Below are 13,761 nucleotides of genomic sequence, written 5' to 3' on the forward strand. Positions count from 1 at the left end.
CTCAAATGTAAGAGATCAATTACACTTTTCAGCCGCTTGACAGTTCAAGTAAAAACAAATCACCACCAATTTGCGCGCCTCTCCGAGCAACGGTTTCCCAGTTTTCCTTCCTATTAATGGGCGTACATTAGCCGCTTCTCGCTTACTTCTCAGTTTTCCACCCGGCTTCTCATTTTCTCATCTGTCAAGGTGCACCTGTAGATGTTTTTTGTTTTTTGTTTTTGCTGCCGTTTCATCGAGCCTCGTAGCCCAAACCGCTGGCCGAAGGGACACACTTGCCCGCGGCCAACGGTGGAAGCGAGGTGTTCCAGTGATGCGTTCTGACCGATCTGACTCCCCGCCCCTCACGCTGCCCCTGCTTTGTTACGGCGTCGGTGCGCAATCTTCCCCGGAATCAGTGAGCTTTATTTAATTACCAAGAATGATACATTAACAAGCATAAGTACACTGCGCATACACACGGCTGGCCGCCAACCGGGCGGCGCTCCGGTGCATCCAAGCGATGAATAATTAAAAGTCTAAAACATGACTAATGACTTTCGGTTGCATTTCGAATGCACTTGCACTGGTGGCTTTTGCCTCTCATTGCAACCCAAGTATGCAACTGGAAAATCACGGAAAGAAGGTGCCTTTTTAGACAGTTGAAATTTTAAACTATAATGCATACAGCATTTAAAGTATAATTTGTGCTACATTGACTCTAATAAAAGATAAATTAGGGGATAATCAGGGAATAGTTAGAAGTTCTTCATAGAGATACACAATGTACAATACAACTATCCTGAAATAAATATTCTCCCTTCAAGCCGCACTAAAACACTCAATAAATTCCACGAATTAGCAATCCAGATAAAAGAAAATAAATTCTTTCGCGTGATGCGCGCTCCCTAACCGGTAAGATATTTTCACTTCACGCTCCAGCATCTAGTCGCTGCAAAAGGAAAAGCGCGTAGGAAAACGGTATCACCACGTGACGTGTAAAAATGTGCCCACCGGCCTTGCAATGCGCTGCCCGATCGGCTTACAGCTCCGAGGCACGATGGTTCAATATGGATATTTTCTATCGCCTTCAACTGGGACGCGGAAAGCGGAAAGCGACACTGTGAGATGCAGCCAAAAAATGGATGGAAAAATTGCACCAATGCCCACGGGAACCGATCATAATCTCCCGGTCGACCGTATGGCCATCCAGTGGTATCCTTGCTAGCTCCCCTCCCCCCCGGGTTCCACCGGTGTCCGGCGTGGAAAAAAGGCATGCAAGCTTCAGCTCATTAGCCGCCCTCTGGGTGTGCTTCCTTTTATCGGTCGCGCTCTTTGGCTGGTTCTTATTCCAGCCGGCCATTCCGTCCTCGCGCGATGACTGAGAGGTGACTTGAGTCGACATAAGGCTCCCATATATGTACCTTAAAAACCGGAATACATTAATGTGCATAATGGTGCGCAGCGCATTTCGCCCCGATTACGAATGCGTTTGTTACTAGTCACGGTCTCTCGGTTTTGCCGTCTCTTTCGCACTCCGTTTCATGCCGTCCTCTTCGGGATGGGTGTAAATTGCATGAAATTCACTATTTCGATCTACCGCTCTCCGCGAGAATCAGTGCCTCGACCGCGAAAACACCTCTAGGAATCCCGTCCCGCCATCACGGTCAGGTAAAACACACCGGCTGGGGAACAACGAGAGGGAGTGTAGGGAGGGAGAAAAAATATTATTAAATTATGTAGTAATTAATCAACAAGATTCCTTTGGCTATTGCCTTTTTCTCCCCCGTTCCGGGTTCGTTCTCTCCGTCTTCGTTCGCAATTTTCCATACCAGGCCCGTTTCCGTCCGGGGGGAGGAGCCCGGCGGGACGCATCAGGGGTGGAAAATCGCACCGAACGCATCGGGCACCGCATCGCGATGCGCTTTGTCATTTGCGCAGCGTAATGCGCAATGAGTTTGAGTATGCTAACTTTGCGATCTTTCGGCCGCCTCCCCTCGGTGCCCGCAGGGGTGGCAAGGGCTCGGATTTAGTTCGATCGCTGCTTCGTGGTCGGAGGGGGGGCGGGGGAGTGGGGGAAGGGGGTTGGAACGCACACATCTGGAATAATTATTGGTTGTAAAATGCCCATCCACCTAACGAGCCGTGCGCTCCCTGCCAGCGCATGCCATGGGGAGCAACATATCGCGCGGATCGCACGCCGCTGCTCAGCAATTCCTAATGTGGGTTGAAGAGTGCGTGGCACAGTACAGCGGATTATTTTGATTACAGTTTAGCACAGTTAATAAATAAAATTTTATGCATTCCATTTGATACTCCTTTGAGTGAAGATTTCCTTAATGTTGTTTTGTTAAATTCAATTTTCTAGTGATTAAAATATACATATCCTTTGAGCGTTACAGAATAGCATTGAATATTTTTAATTCCAAACACATATCGCACAACGGAATCCTATTACAGTTTACTCATTACAAACGCTGGCGTTCGTATGGGCGTTCTACGAATGTGCAGATGCGGTGGCGAAGATTGCATCAATAAATACGCAGATTTGCATTCGTTACGGCAAAGCACAGAACATGTATGGGCGCCAAAAAAAAATCACAAACGCGAGCAAAAAAACGACATAACAGAAACGAAGAAAGATACAGAAAGAAATTAATAAAACAAACCGTGAGAATGCAAGAGACATTTGCTTACCGGATCGGATGTCGTCAAACTGTATCTCACCATTTCGGGACCAGATCCAAATCAAAGCGTTTCAAATGTTTCTTCACACTGCCGGGGAAAAGTAATAATTATGGTGTTATCGATATTGAACATACTTTTCGTTGTAGATAATGTTCAGTTTTTATTCTTATCCACCAAAGTTTTGAAGCGAAAATCATAATCGAACATTTATAATATTATAATGACATGTTTTGGACAACGAATAATAAAATAATCAACCATCGTACAAAACTAATTAATTCCCTAGATTAGCTGATCATACTTTCCACCCTTTGCTGTCTCACGATAACTTTGCGTGTACCAGTTGCAATTAACTTACGCGTGATAAAATATGGCATGTGATAGCATATCAAAGTTTATCCTTTTTTATCCTTCTGCAGCGAACTTCAACAGCATAAACCGGTGGAATTGATTATCGCCTGACCAAGTCCTTGCGGGCAATCGAACGGGGTGTCTCTATCTCCCCCTCTGTGTGTGTGTGTTACGAACCACGGCCAGATCGAATATCGCAGCACGGGAGACTCCATCTGGGCTCAATCGGCAGAATTACACGATCGTTGTTGTCGATGTCCGAGTCGATCAAGGTTTGTCACCTACCGGTGCTCGTTTGCCTGACGGAATCGCCATCCGGCAGCACCACACACAATCCCGGATCCCTTGCCGCACCCGCTCACCTTCCCTCCCCCCTACTACTACCTGCCCGTGGAATGCGGTTCGGAGCTGCACCGCACCGAACGCTAGGTGTTTGACCCATTCCGCACGAAATGTCATCGATTTTCTCGCCGATCGCTCGTGTTACACCAGAGCGCAAGGGGCACGGACATCGTCGGGGTACACACACACACACATACACACATACACACGGAACGGATGATTATGAGACTGTCGCAATGTCGCAACGAATCCATCCGGTTTCGCTGGAAGCATGCCGGGGAATGTCTTCCTCTGCGGAATCCAACTCGACCCGCTGGAAGGTCGTTGTGGAGCGGGGAAAAATTACCACCTGCATCGAGGAATGGTTGAATTGTTCTTGGAGTTGTTCTAGACACTGAACGGACTAGAATCCAGTAGTGCCGTTTTACTTGTTTTACTTTTGTATGTGACGTTCATTTCATTTGTGGCAAAATGAATTTACTTGTTGTACAATTAATTGAAATGCATCTAACTCAATTTTCTGTTTCTTATAAATATTTGCAATACCGATGTTAGGTATGTAAATGACAACAGAAAATCCGAGTTAAATAAAATCAATATGAAAGAACCATCGGTTCTATTAGTGTCAAACCAGAACCGAGCAAAAGTAGAATAAACATGCTCTCGTTCGTAGGCTTTCCCGCACAACGCAAAGGGGTGCAGGAATGGGCCAATGGTGGAACGCAGATGAAGACCTCCTGTTCTGCTGGTTTTACATCTTTATTGGACGCGAACAGCTCGCCCGGGCTCGATCGGAAGACGGCAACAGCACGGGCTTCTTCGAGTGCTTGTGTCGCGCCATCCGCGTCGTTTGCCTATTTTTATTTATTTGTTTTACCCTTGGCTCGCTGATCTGCTCATTGAACACCCGGATGCTTACGCGAGGGTGAGGGTTTGAGTGGACGAGGGTGTAAGCGCCAATCGAGAGGACGTTCCGGGAAGAGGGTGGACACTGTTTGCTGCCTCCGCGTTCGACCAGGTGTCAAAACAGCAACCAATTGCAAATGTGTCCAATGGTAATGGAATATTATCGATTGCTCATGAGTTGCATCCAGTAGTGATGACCCTTTCTGGGCCGGGTAGCGTCGAGGGGAATGGGGGAAAGGATGCAGGGTACGTAAGATGCAATCTTTCATATCGAAACACCGGCAGATGAGGGACAGGTTTGGCGAGGGCAATATAATTACGCTCTTCTTGAGTAAATACGTAAAGTGTGCGACATTTGCCAATTAATTGATCAATCATTCCCTGTATATTTTATTTTCTAAAAAGTATTAACATTTTACAATGTTGTGTAAAAAAATAATTTGTTGCTTCTACCAACCTCATAATGGTTAACATTGTAGACATTTATGTACGTTACTAAATAAAATCTTTTCTAGAAATAGTTTCTTGTGTTTTGTTTACAAATTATGACACATTGCTTTTCTATTCTTCTTTGAAACGTTATAAAAATGTTATCTTTCTTCACTTTAGTCATATAGTTTCCCTAACTCATAACGATTTGGTAAGTAAGAGTAGTTGAATTAGGATTTTAAACCTAGTCTAGTTTATCTGGCTAGACATGTTAGTCAATATGCCAACGCCATTTGTTTGATTCTGGTTAACAACACACAAAACTGCTATTCGGTTCTGTTTGAATCATTTTCTTTTTTGGCCCTGGTAATAGTTAAATATATACTCCAAGCCTAGTAGATCGAAAAACAAACTATGTTTTTGTTTACTTTAATTAATTTTAGCAAACAGTGCCATCAATCCTGGCGCACCATCGCAATTCATTGGAAGCCATTGCAGAACTCTTTTGCGTCAATGCATACTATCAATCGCACTTCAATGAAGCAGCGGATAGTCAGCTGAAAAATGCGGATTAACGTGCACAATCGACGATTCGCCGGAGCCTAGAGGCCTACCAGACCAACCAACACACACGAGCGAACAAATAAACATCGCAAAACACGCGCGAACACTCAAAACAGGCCCGATATGACAGCGGACAGCATTCGCGCGACCGCCGATGGGAAGAAGCCAGGGGAAGGTGAGCCGACGCGGGGCTGGGGAAGACCGGCTTCCCATCCGCCAGGCCGGCGCGACAGGAAAGAAGATGTTTATTAGTTTTATTGACCATCGAACTGTCGTTCCGCTGTTTGGGATTCCGGGATCTCCGTGGCCCGTGTCGATGGGCAATCGGCGGTTCTGCGAAGCATTTTTCGGTAAACCGAACATCAAATGGTGGTCGCGCAGGGGCAGGGGCATGAAGGCAGCAGAAGCGACGAATGGCGGTAGGACCCGGGGCCCGTTAGATTTTATTAGTTTGCAAATTGGAACCAACGGGCCTCCGGAGGCTGCACAGGTATCGAAGCGGTTGGTACAAGTGAGTGAATGCGGCATTTGTCGCGCTGCCCATTTGCTTCCCGGGGCCGGGCCCCACTGTTCGTATGTATGTCGCCTTTATTTCGTTAATCGGCGCGCACTGGAAAGTGTGAACGGTCTGGCCGGAATGCCGAGGCCGGCCGGGAGAAATCCCGGACAATGTCTTTGTTCCGTTTGTTCCGGCGGGTTGTTAGTTGAAGGGGATGGAAAATAATGGCTCGGTTGTTGATCGGTGGCGCACCGTGCGCCTGTGCTGCCATTTGGTTGGGGGGTTTTTTGTTGCCGATTGTTGGTGGCATTTGTTTTCTTCTCATCGGCGTGGATTACGGATTTTCAGATCATCTCACATCGGACGAGAAGGAGAGTACTGAAAAGAAAATGTATTGAAATATGAAAGAGGTTCAATTTTATTCTAAAAATATTATTATCTTTTAGAAAAATCTTTTATTTCTTTCTATTTTTCCTTCCTCAACTGCATTAAACCTATCCGGCCGACATGGGAGCGAATTTATGAAATGTATGCTACCGATGTAAATTCAATCCAAACGCATTAAAGACCTCATCCTAGCGCTTCCGTTTTCTGCCTTTGCAACGGGCTGAAGCGTTGCAAACGAAAGGCCAACCGGGAGGGCAATAAATCATGGAATCAAGCGCCCCATCAAGCGATACGAAACATCGCTCCCCGTTTTCCGCCCGCGTCTTACCGCACATATATGTTTTCCATCGGCGGGCGCTGCAATGCTCACGCAGCAAAAGGACGCGGCGCAATCAATTATCTATCGGGACAGATTCGATATAAATATGTCATTCGTCATTCGTGATTCATCAGGCCCTTTGGTCGAGGAAGGCCGAGGAATAAAAAAAAAAACCAGGAGGACGCAACCGAGCTACGAATGTCGATTTTTGCCTCCTCTATGCATTTGTCCCCAGCATTTGTGGTCAGAGGAACGTCGTTTCCTGCATTGCCTCATTATGATCGGTGCAAAAAAACAACAACAACACACACACGCACACAAAACAAGACAAGCTTTGGCTTACGGCAGCGCGAAGAAAGCACTTCGACAAATCCTGCTCCCGAGCCGTTGTCCGGTTGATGAGCGGTTATGCAAACGAGCGACGATCGATCGATCGACGCGATCCAACGGGAGTGAAATGCCATTCGATTGAATCCGAGCCATTCACAGCGGGAGGTGGGGGGGATGCGGGAGCGGGGATCGTTGTGCGTGTGTGTACACATGCAAACAAAGGTGGAAAAAAATGTCGCGCATAGCCAAAGAATGGCCATCTGATACGGAGAAGCGGCGGCGAGCGAGCGAACCGACCGCGATCGGATGCTGGCCGGTTAATCAGCAGGGAGCAAAGACAAAAAGACGTCCGTGACGCCACCACCGCCGCCGTCGTCGTTGGTCGTGCGAAAAAATGCATAACCCCCGCTAAGCGGTCACCTCGGCGGGGATAACATGCCCGGGCAGGTTGGTGGAGACTCCCAGCGGTGGCAGAACGCTTCTCGCGCATGAATGGTGCGGGAAAGAAAGCACGAACATTCTGCCCGAACTACGGAGGGACGGCAATGCTCCACCGACAAGTTCCACTGGAGCTGGGGAGCTGGCCCGTGGAAAATGTCCACACAGAAAACTCTCTCGCAGATGGCTTTTCACGACCACTCGGATGTGATCTTTCTCCATGTAAGGCGCGTCTTCCCTTGGAGGCCTTGCCGTGCTGAGTGTCGCTGATAAAAATGAACCAAAGAAGATGGGGGCTCAGGCGTAAGCAACATCGCCAATGAATGGGCCGCGTGAAGAAGAACGCAGAGTGAATGCGAAAGATAGTCGGCAAACGGGTGTCAGTTGGAAAGTAAACCGTTCTACGTTGGAAGGAAGCTTCGCTGCGGGCGGCACAGGGAACATGGGACGCAACATAAACAGGGCCGACCGTAGGAAAACACAACACAAAGAACGATGGTATGCAGCAGCAGCAGCAGCAGCAGCAAACGGCTCCGGTGCAGAAAAGGTCACTCTCCTCGTGCTGTGTTCCGCGAGTCTCGGCGACGGCGAGGGGCGGTCGGGTTCGTCGCGCTTGGAGCTCGCTCCTTGTCTTTCCATGCAGTGGACACGAAACCGTTTGTCAGGTGAGAAGAATGCTCTTTCTTCAGTGGAATATTTCCTGTTTTATGGAACACATGTCGAGCGGCCACGCTGCCCGAACTGCGGCGTGTAACGATATGCCAAAACAAGAAGTCGCTTTAATTTTCAAAAGCTGATTTCTGTGCATTTATTGTCATTTTTTGTAACATTTATTTTACATTTGTTGCAGATGAAACATACAAAATATTTGGTTAATATGCTTCAAATTTGCTTATATTAAAATTCAAGCAACATTTTACATTGTTTTTTTATTTTTGCAAACAAATGCAGAAATATTTATTATTTTGAATATCACCGGTTCGTCGCTTGTTGCCGTCGTGAGTCTTTCGTTCCATTTCGATACAGCTTAGCAGTCGGGTGCCGGATTGAAGTGTTTGTCCACTTGGCTCTACCCTCGCACCCCCTCGCTCACTTCCTCCTCCACGCAAACACAAACACACATACACTCGCACACAAACGAGAACGCAGGGAAAAGGCCACAAGGGTGGAAAAAGAAAAAGGCTCGCGGTGTGCGATCCGGTACGGCAACGGTATCCCGCTGGGATCCTCGCCACTCTCGCCGCGATGACGTTTCTGACGGGGTGAGCTACTTTTCGGGCCGCGGGGCCACAGGGATCCACCGGAGAGCGCCGGAGAGCGCGAGAGAGAACCGGTGGCTCGCGTGCTCGACACGGGCTTCCAGCGGAAGGGTTTCGCCCTCCGCGAGGATCCGATCGTCAGTCGATCGTTGGAAGCTGAGCCGCAAACTTCTCCGGACGCGCGCGCGCCTGTTTGGTTTCTCGATTCCGGTTCGCTCGGGGCGTTCGGTGTGTGACCACAGCGCATTCCTGTTTGTGTTGTGGGCCAGTGTTTCCATTCCCAGTTCTTCTTTAGTTTTCTGTTTCGGTGGGGGCTTTTGGTCCAGTTTGCATCCGGTTTGTTCGAAGGTGCGCTTCCACCCTCTTCCCCCTGTTTCAAGAAGTGTTATTTTCTAATCCGAACCAAAACAAAAAATTCACTGTCAAAATTACTCAAACAAACATCGACGTCGAAGAGGACAGGTGACAAGCAATTGATAAAACACTTCAACATCTACGAAGACATCGGTTTGGGTTCGGCATCGGCTGACTTTGCGAGGGCACCACCCTCGCCAGTATCGTGCCATTTGCGTACGTATGCAAACCCATGTTCCGAAGTCCACGGTGACGTTTGCCACTTTGCCCCAGGGCAGGAGTTCCATTCTCGCCCGTTCGTTCGTCTCGCTTTCGATATGCGTGCTGCTGTACTGTTGAGAAAAAATAGTGTGTCTGTGACGGTGTGTGTGTGTGTGTGTGTTTGATCATGCGAAGTCGCGAAACGTGTGCCTCACGCACATACACGGAAAGCTGCGCCTGCGAAGCGCCCAACTCATACGTGTTCTCGCTGGTGTCCGTCCGTTCCGTCCTCGCGACGATCATTTTCTCTTGCCTCCACGATGGAAAAACGCTGCCGATCGAATGTGTTCGTTCGTCACCCGTGTGTTGCATTATTATATTTTCTCTATCGAGCCCTCCGCGCTCCCGGACCGCATTCCTTTTCCAGGGTTCGTTTCCACCCGTTTCGAGTCTCCGGCCGCTCGTGCGAGACCTGTCACCGCGGGATTTGACATGCGCTGGCCGCTGACGATCATGGAACGACGGTGACTCCGATGATGATGTTATTGTTGTTGATGTTGCTCAAACCCTTCCCATCGGGAGCTTTGGTGGAAGGAAGGGGGCGCGTTTGGGAAAGATCATAAATATTACACAGAACGCACGAACTGTCCGCTGCGGGGATGCTGTGTACATGCTTAACGGGCTGTGCGTACACCAGGGGGTGATTGTGTGTGTTTGTGTGTGTGTACACTGAAGACGAACAAGAATTTCTCTCTCTCGTTGCCGTTGTTTTCATCAATCGGTTTTAAAATACGCATTTTTCAGATGGGTTTGGTAAAAATATCAACCAACATGCAAATCATCCTCGTCAAGCGAATCTACAAATATGTTTTTACACATAACCATGAGCAAAATGTATGTTCGCTAAACAGCATGTCAACACAAATCAACCAGAGTTGGTATATTGCAGTTATTTTAGTTTCTTTGCGGTTTGATTCAATCACTCGATAAAAAATAGCAAAGTAAAATGTATAATGTTTAACTTGTTTTAATCAAATATGTCGACTTTATGCTCAAAATAACAGGGTCACAGGGTGTTTATGTGTCCTTTTTGTGCACAAATTGGATGAAACATATTAGCACTAGATATGTTTATTTTGTAAATTCTCGATCGATTTGCATCGCTCGTTTCAATGGAGTGTTTCGCAACCCATCAGAAAAGTGTACGGGTCGTCAAGAATTTCCTGGTGAAATTATCCATCGCATTTCACCTACCACCCTTTTGCAGGGGGTAGCAACAAACATCCTACCATCTACTTGATATTCCTTAACAAAATAGAGAGCAAGAGAGAAAGCCCGCAGCCATGACGCACACAGAGAGAAAGAAAGGGCTTAAAAGGTAAAATTGAGCAAAAGAAAGTCTTCGGAGAGTGTGTAAGCTCAGAAGAGATGAACATATCGCCCTTCGCTTCGCTGTAGGAAGCTGCTGGACCTCCGGATCGACTCATGGGTTTGCGTACGCGATCGCGCTACGCTGGTATTGGTAGCGCCCTGCACAACAACGGCCCTCAACATTGCCCTGCCCTGGTGTTGGTGTCGTGTGCCAGCACCATTGGTATGCGTCCGAGCGCGATCTCGTGTTATGCAGCGAGTAGGGTTTCTTCTCGTCCTGTCCCCCGGTCCAAGATGACTTTTGCGGCATGACCAGTGTGTGTGTGTGTGTGTGTGTGTGTGTGTGTGTGTGCGTGCTTGTTATGCTGCTCTCCCGAACCGATCGCTTCCACGGGTCTGTAGAGAGAATTCCGTAACTTCAGCATAGCCGTGTGTTTCTTTTTACTTCCTCACCGCATTTTCGCTTCAACCTGCGTGCTTTTGCCCTCCAGATCGGCGGTTTTCCATCGTGCTCAACCGGGATCCCGTTCCGTCTCTGTCTTTCCACCATCTTTACATGCTTCTCTCCTTTTCTTCCACCTCTTACCCTTCGAGTGTGTAGTTTCGCAGCAGCGGGGTTCGCTTCGCTGCAGCATCTCGGAACGTTGCACTTCCTTTGCGGGATCGATCCCCGGCCGGGTCACACACGGGTTGCATGCAGAAATCGGCCTCGATCGGGAAAGTTGGTGGAGTTTTTTTTTTTTGGTGGGACACTGGTGGCCCGAAAAAGTACGAAATAAGTTTGAGAAAACAATTTAAGAGAAACAAACACACGTCATCCAGTCTTTCCCGTATGATCGATCGGAAAACCGCCTGGCGAGCATTAGGCCACCTGCAAACCGAGGGCGCCCATCAACCGTTGCGCTGATCAAGATCCAAAGTCAAGTAAACACAAACACACACACACAAACGAAAAAAACACAAAATCCATACACCTGTCGATACGGTATCTGATACGGTGTGAAAGTGCACCGCGAAGAAATAGAAGAAAGTGGGTTTCATGGTTGGTGGTGTGTCGATGTTTTCAGATAATATGTAGATGATATGCAAAGCGGTGCGAGCAGGCGGCGGAATCGAGCGAGATTCGAAATTTTCGGCACGAGAAAAGCGAAGGAAAAGCAAGAGTAAGGCACTGTGCGGTGCCCGGTTTAACAAGGAAGCTGGTGCTACGAAAAACGTGCTGTGCGGTGAATCGTGAAGAAAGCAAATTGATACAATTTAATTACAAGCCAACGGGTGAGCAGTGAGTTTCGGTTGTGATTTGCTGGCTGTAAGTGGAAAGGCGATTCGATGGAATGAAATAGATTTGCGTGTGGAAGGGCCGTGAGTTGATTCTGTACTGCGCTGACGTCTTGCCGAACATCGGATACACGACAAACATCGAGTTCTCATCAGCAACCGAAAGGTAGGCATAAAAGTCTTACCGAACCGAAAAATAAATGCATCCTCAGCTTAAACGTGTCCACTATCATATTGTATGCAAAATTGCAGCTCATTTAATATTTAAATCACTTTAAACATTTACGAACCCGCGCGCACACCGGGTGCAATCATTGGCACGGCCCGCTCAGCCTTATCGTAAGCGCGGTTAACATTATGTGTCACTCTTGTCAAATGTCCCGCCGGGCCCCGGTTCAGTTCCCGTGGGCGCTCCAACTCCGAACCGAAATGTGTTCGAGCGCTGGGGTAAAATAAAAGATGGCACCACCCATCGTTTGAATAATTCAAAACGCAGTCACTACGGCTCGGCTCTTAAATTGCTCGCAGCGGGGGCAGTCGGTTCTCTCCAGCTCTAGGGTGGTGGAGCGGTAAGAAATGCAACTGTGGAGTGAAGTGGAAAAATAAAAATTAAAAGCACCCCGTTCGAGCGCACACGTACTCGAATGTGTCAGCTTCCGTTGGGCCCAGGAATGCCCACGCACTTCGGTCGGTGGCGAATTAAGCGAGCGAAAACATCGTCCCGGTGCGCGGAAGAACATAATATGCTGCGGTTCAATCAACGACCGGAGAATGTTTTCCATAAGTGGTTCTTACTCATGCATTGTGAAAAAAAAACATACACACACACATTAAATTGCCAATAAAATCTGTTTGATTTGATATTTAAATGGGTAGCCAGGGAATAAAAATTAACCTTTTCGGAAAAGACATAAGACCCTAATCTCGGGTTCAAACATCGATTCCAGGGCCAAGGACACCTGCTTGCGAGTGGTTTTGCTGGCCGGAGGTTTATTCTTAATTGGACGCTTCCTATTGCACTCGTTAGTTTAATCCGTTACATCCTGTTGTTGGAAATGGGAGGAAAACACATTCCTTACATTATATCACCAGCACCAGCGGAACCAGTTTAACGTGAATGGACGCCTTTTGTCGCGGTGATGCGGTGCGAAAACACTTCGAGTGCGTTGGCGTTTGGCCTTCTGCCGGCCCGGGAATGGTGGGCTCTTGGGTTTCACTTTCAACCGAACCGAACCTTACCATCCACTGCCTGAGCTCGCACATTGCCAATTTATTTTATTTTAACTTCATCCTTTTCTTTTTGTATTGCATTATTGCACTCTCCGATACGATCGCTCGATCATCCAAGGGTGGGTTGGGGGAAGAGGGAGGACTCCAAAATCCGTAGGATCATACCGGATGCGTGACACTTCCCCTCCCCTTCGCGGCCGACCTTCGGCGAGGATCCACGCACGCATTCTCTCGCGCCCGCAAAACATCATCCCTCCGAGGGATGCCATCCACCTTTAATTGGGGTGCGATAAACGGCTAAAAAGGGACATTCGCGCCGATGAACACCGACTTCACGCCTTTGTAGCTAGAGGGGACTGTCCCTGTCGCCGAAAACACAAACTCCCCAAAGTAAATAAAGCTTACGCGCAGACAGCACCACGAACGAAGCTGCAAGGGAAATGTGACCCCACGGTTTTTCGGAGGGCTGACTTCATCTTGGCTTTTATACTTCGTTTCTTTTCTTGTTCTGATCATCTTTTCAACCACTTTGCCCCCTGCGACCGGCGGACCAAAGTGTCTAAAAGTGTGAAGTAGAAGAGGCTTAATTCATCCGCTCACTTTTCGCCACACATTTTTCGCCACGCTCTACACAAACGCAGCGCGATCGGGCACTTCCTGCGCGCAGCTACAATGTGTTGCGCATCCGTTAATTGGTGCTATTTAACGATTCACTTGTTTTGGACGGCACAGCGTTTGAATGCAAGAGCAACATCCAGGAATCTTGTTCCTTGCGAACCTTTGTTTTGATGTTTGTATGATTAAATTTATTTCGTTCAAGCTCATAAATTTAAACA

Source organism: Anopheles ziemanni, chromosome 3 (genome assembly GCF_943734765.1).
Source record: "Anopheles ziemanni chromosome 3, idAnoZiCoDA_A2_x.2, whole genome shotgun sequence".
Classification (NCBI taxonomy): Eukaryota; Metazoa; Arthropoda; class Insecta; order Diptera; family Culicidae; genus Anopheles; species Anopheles ziemanni.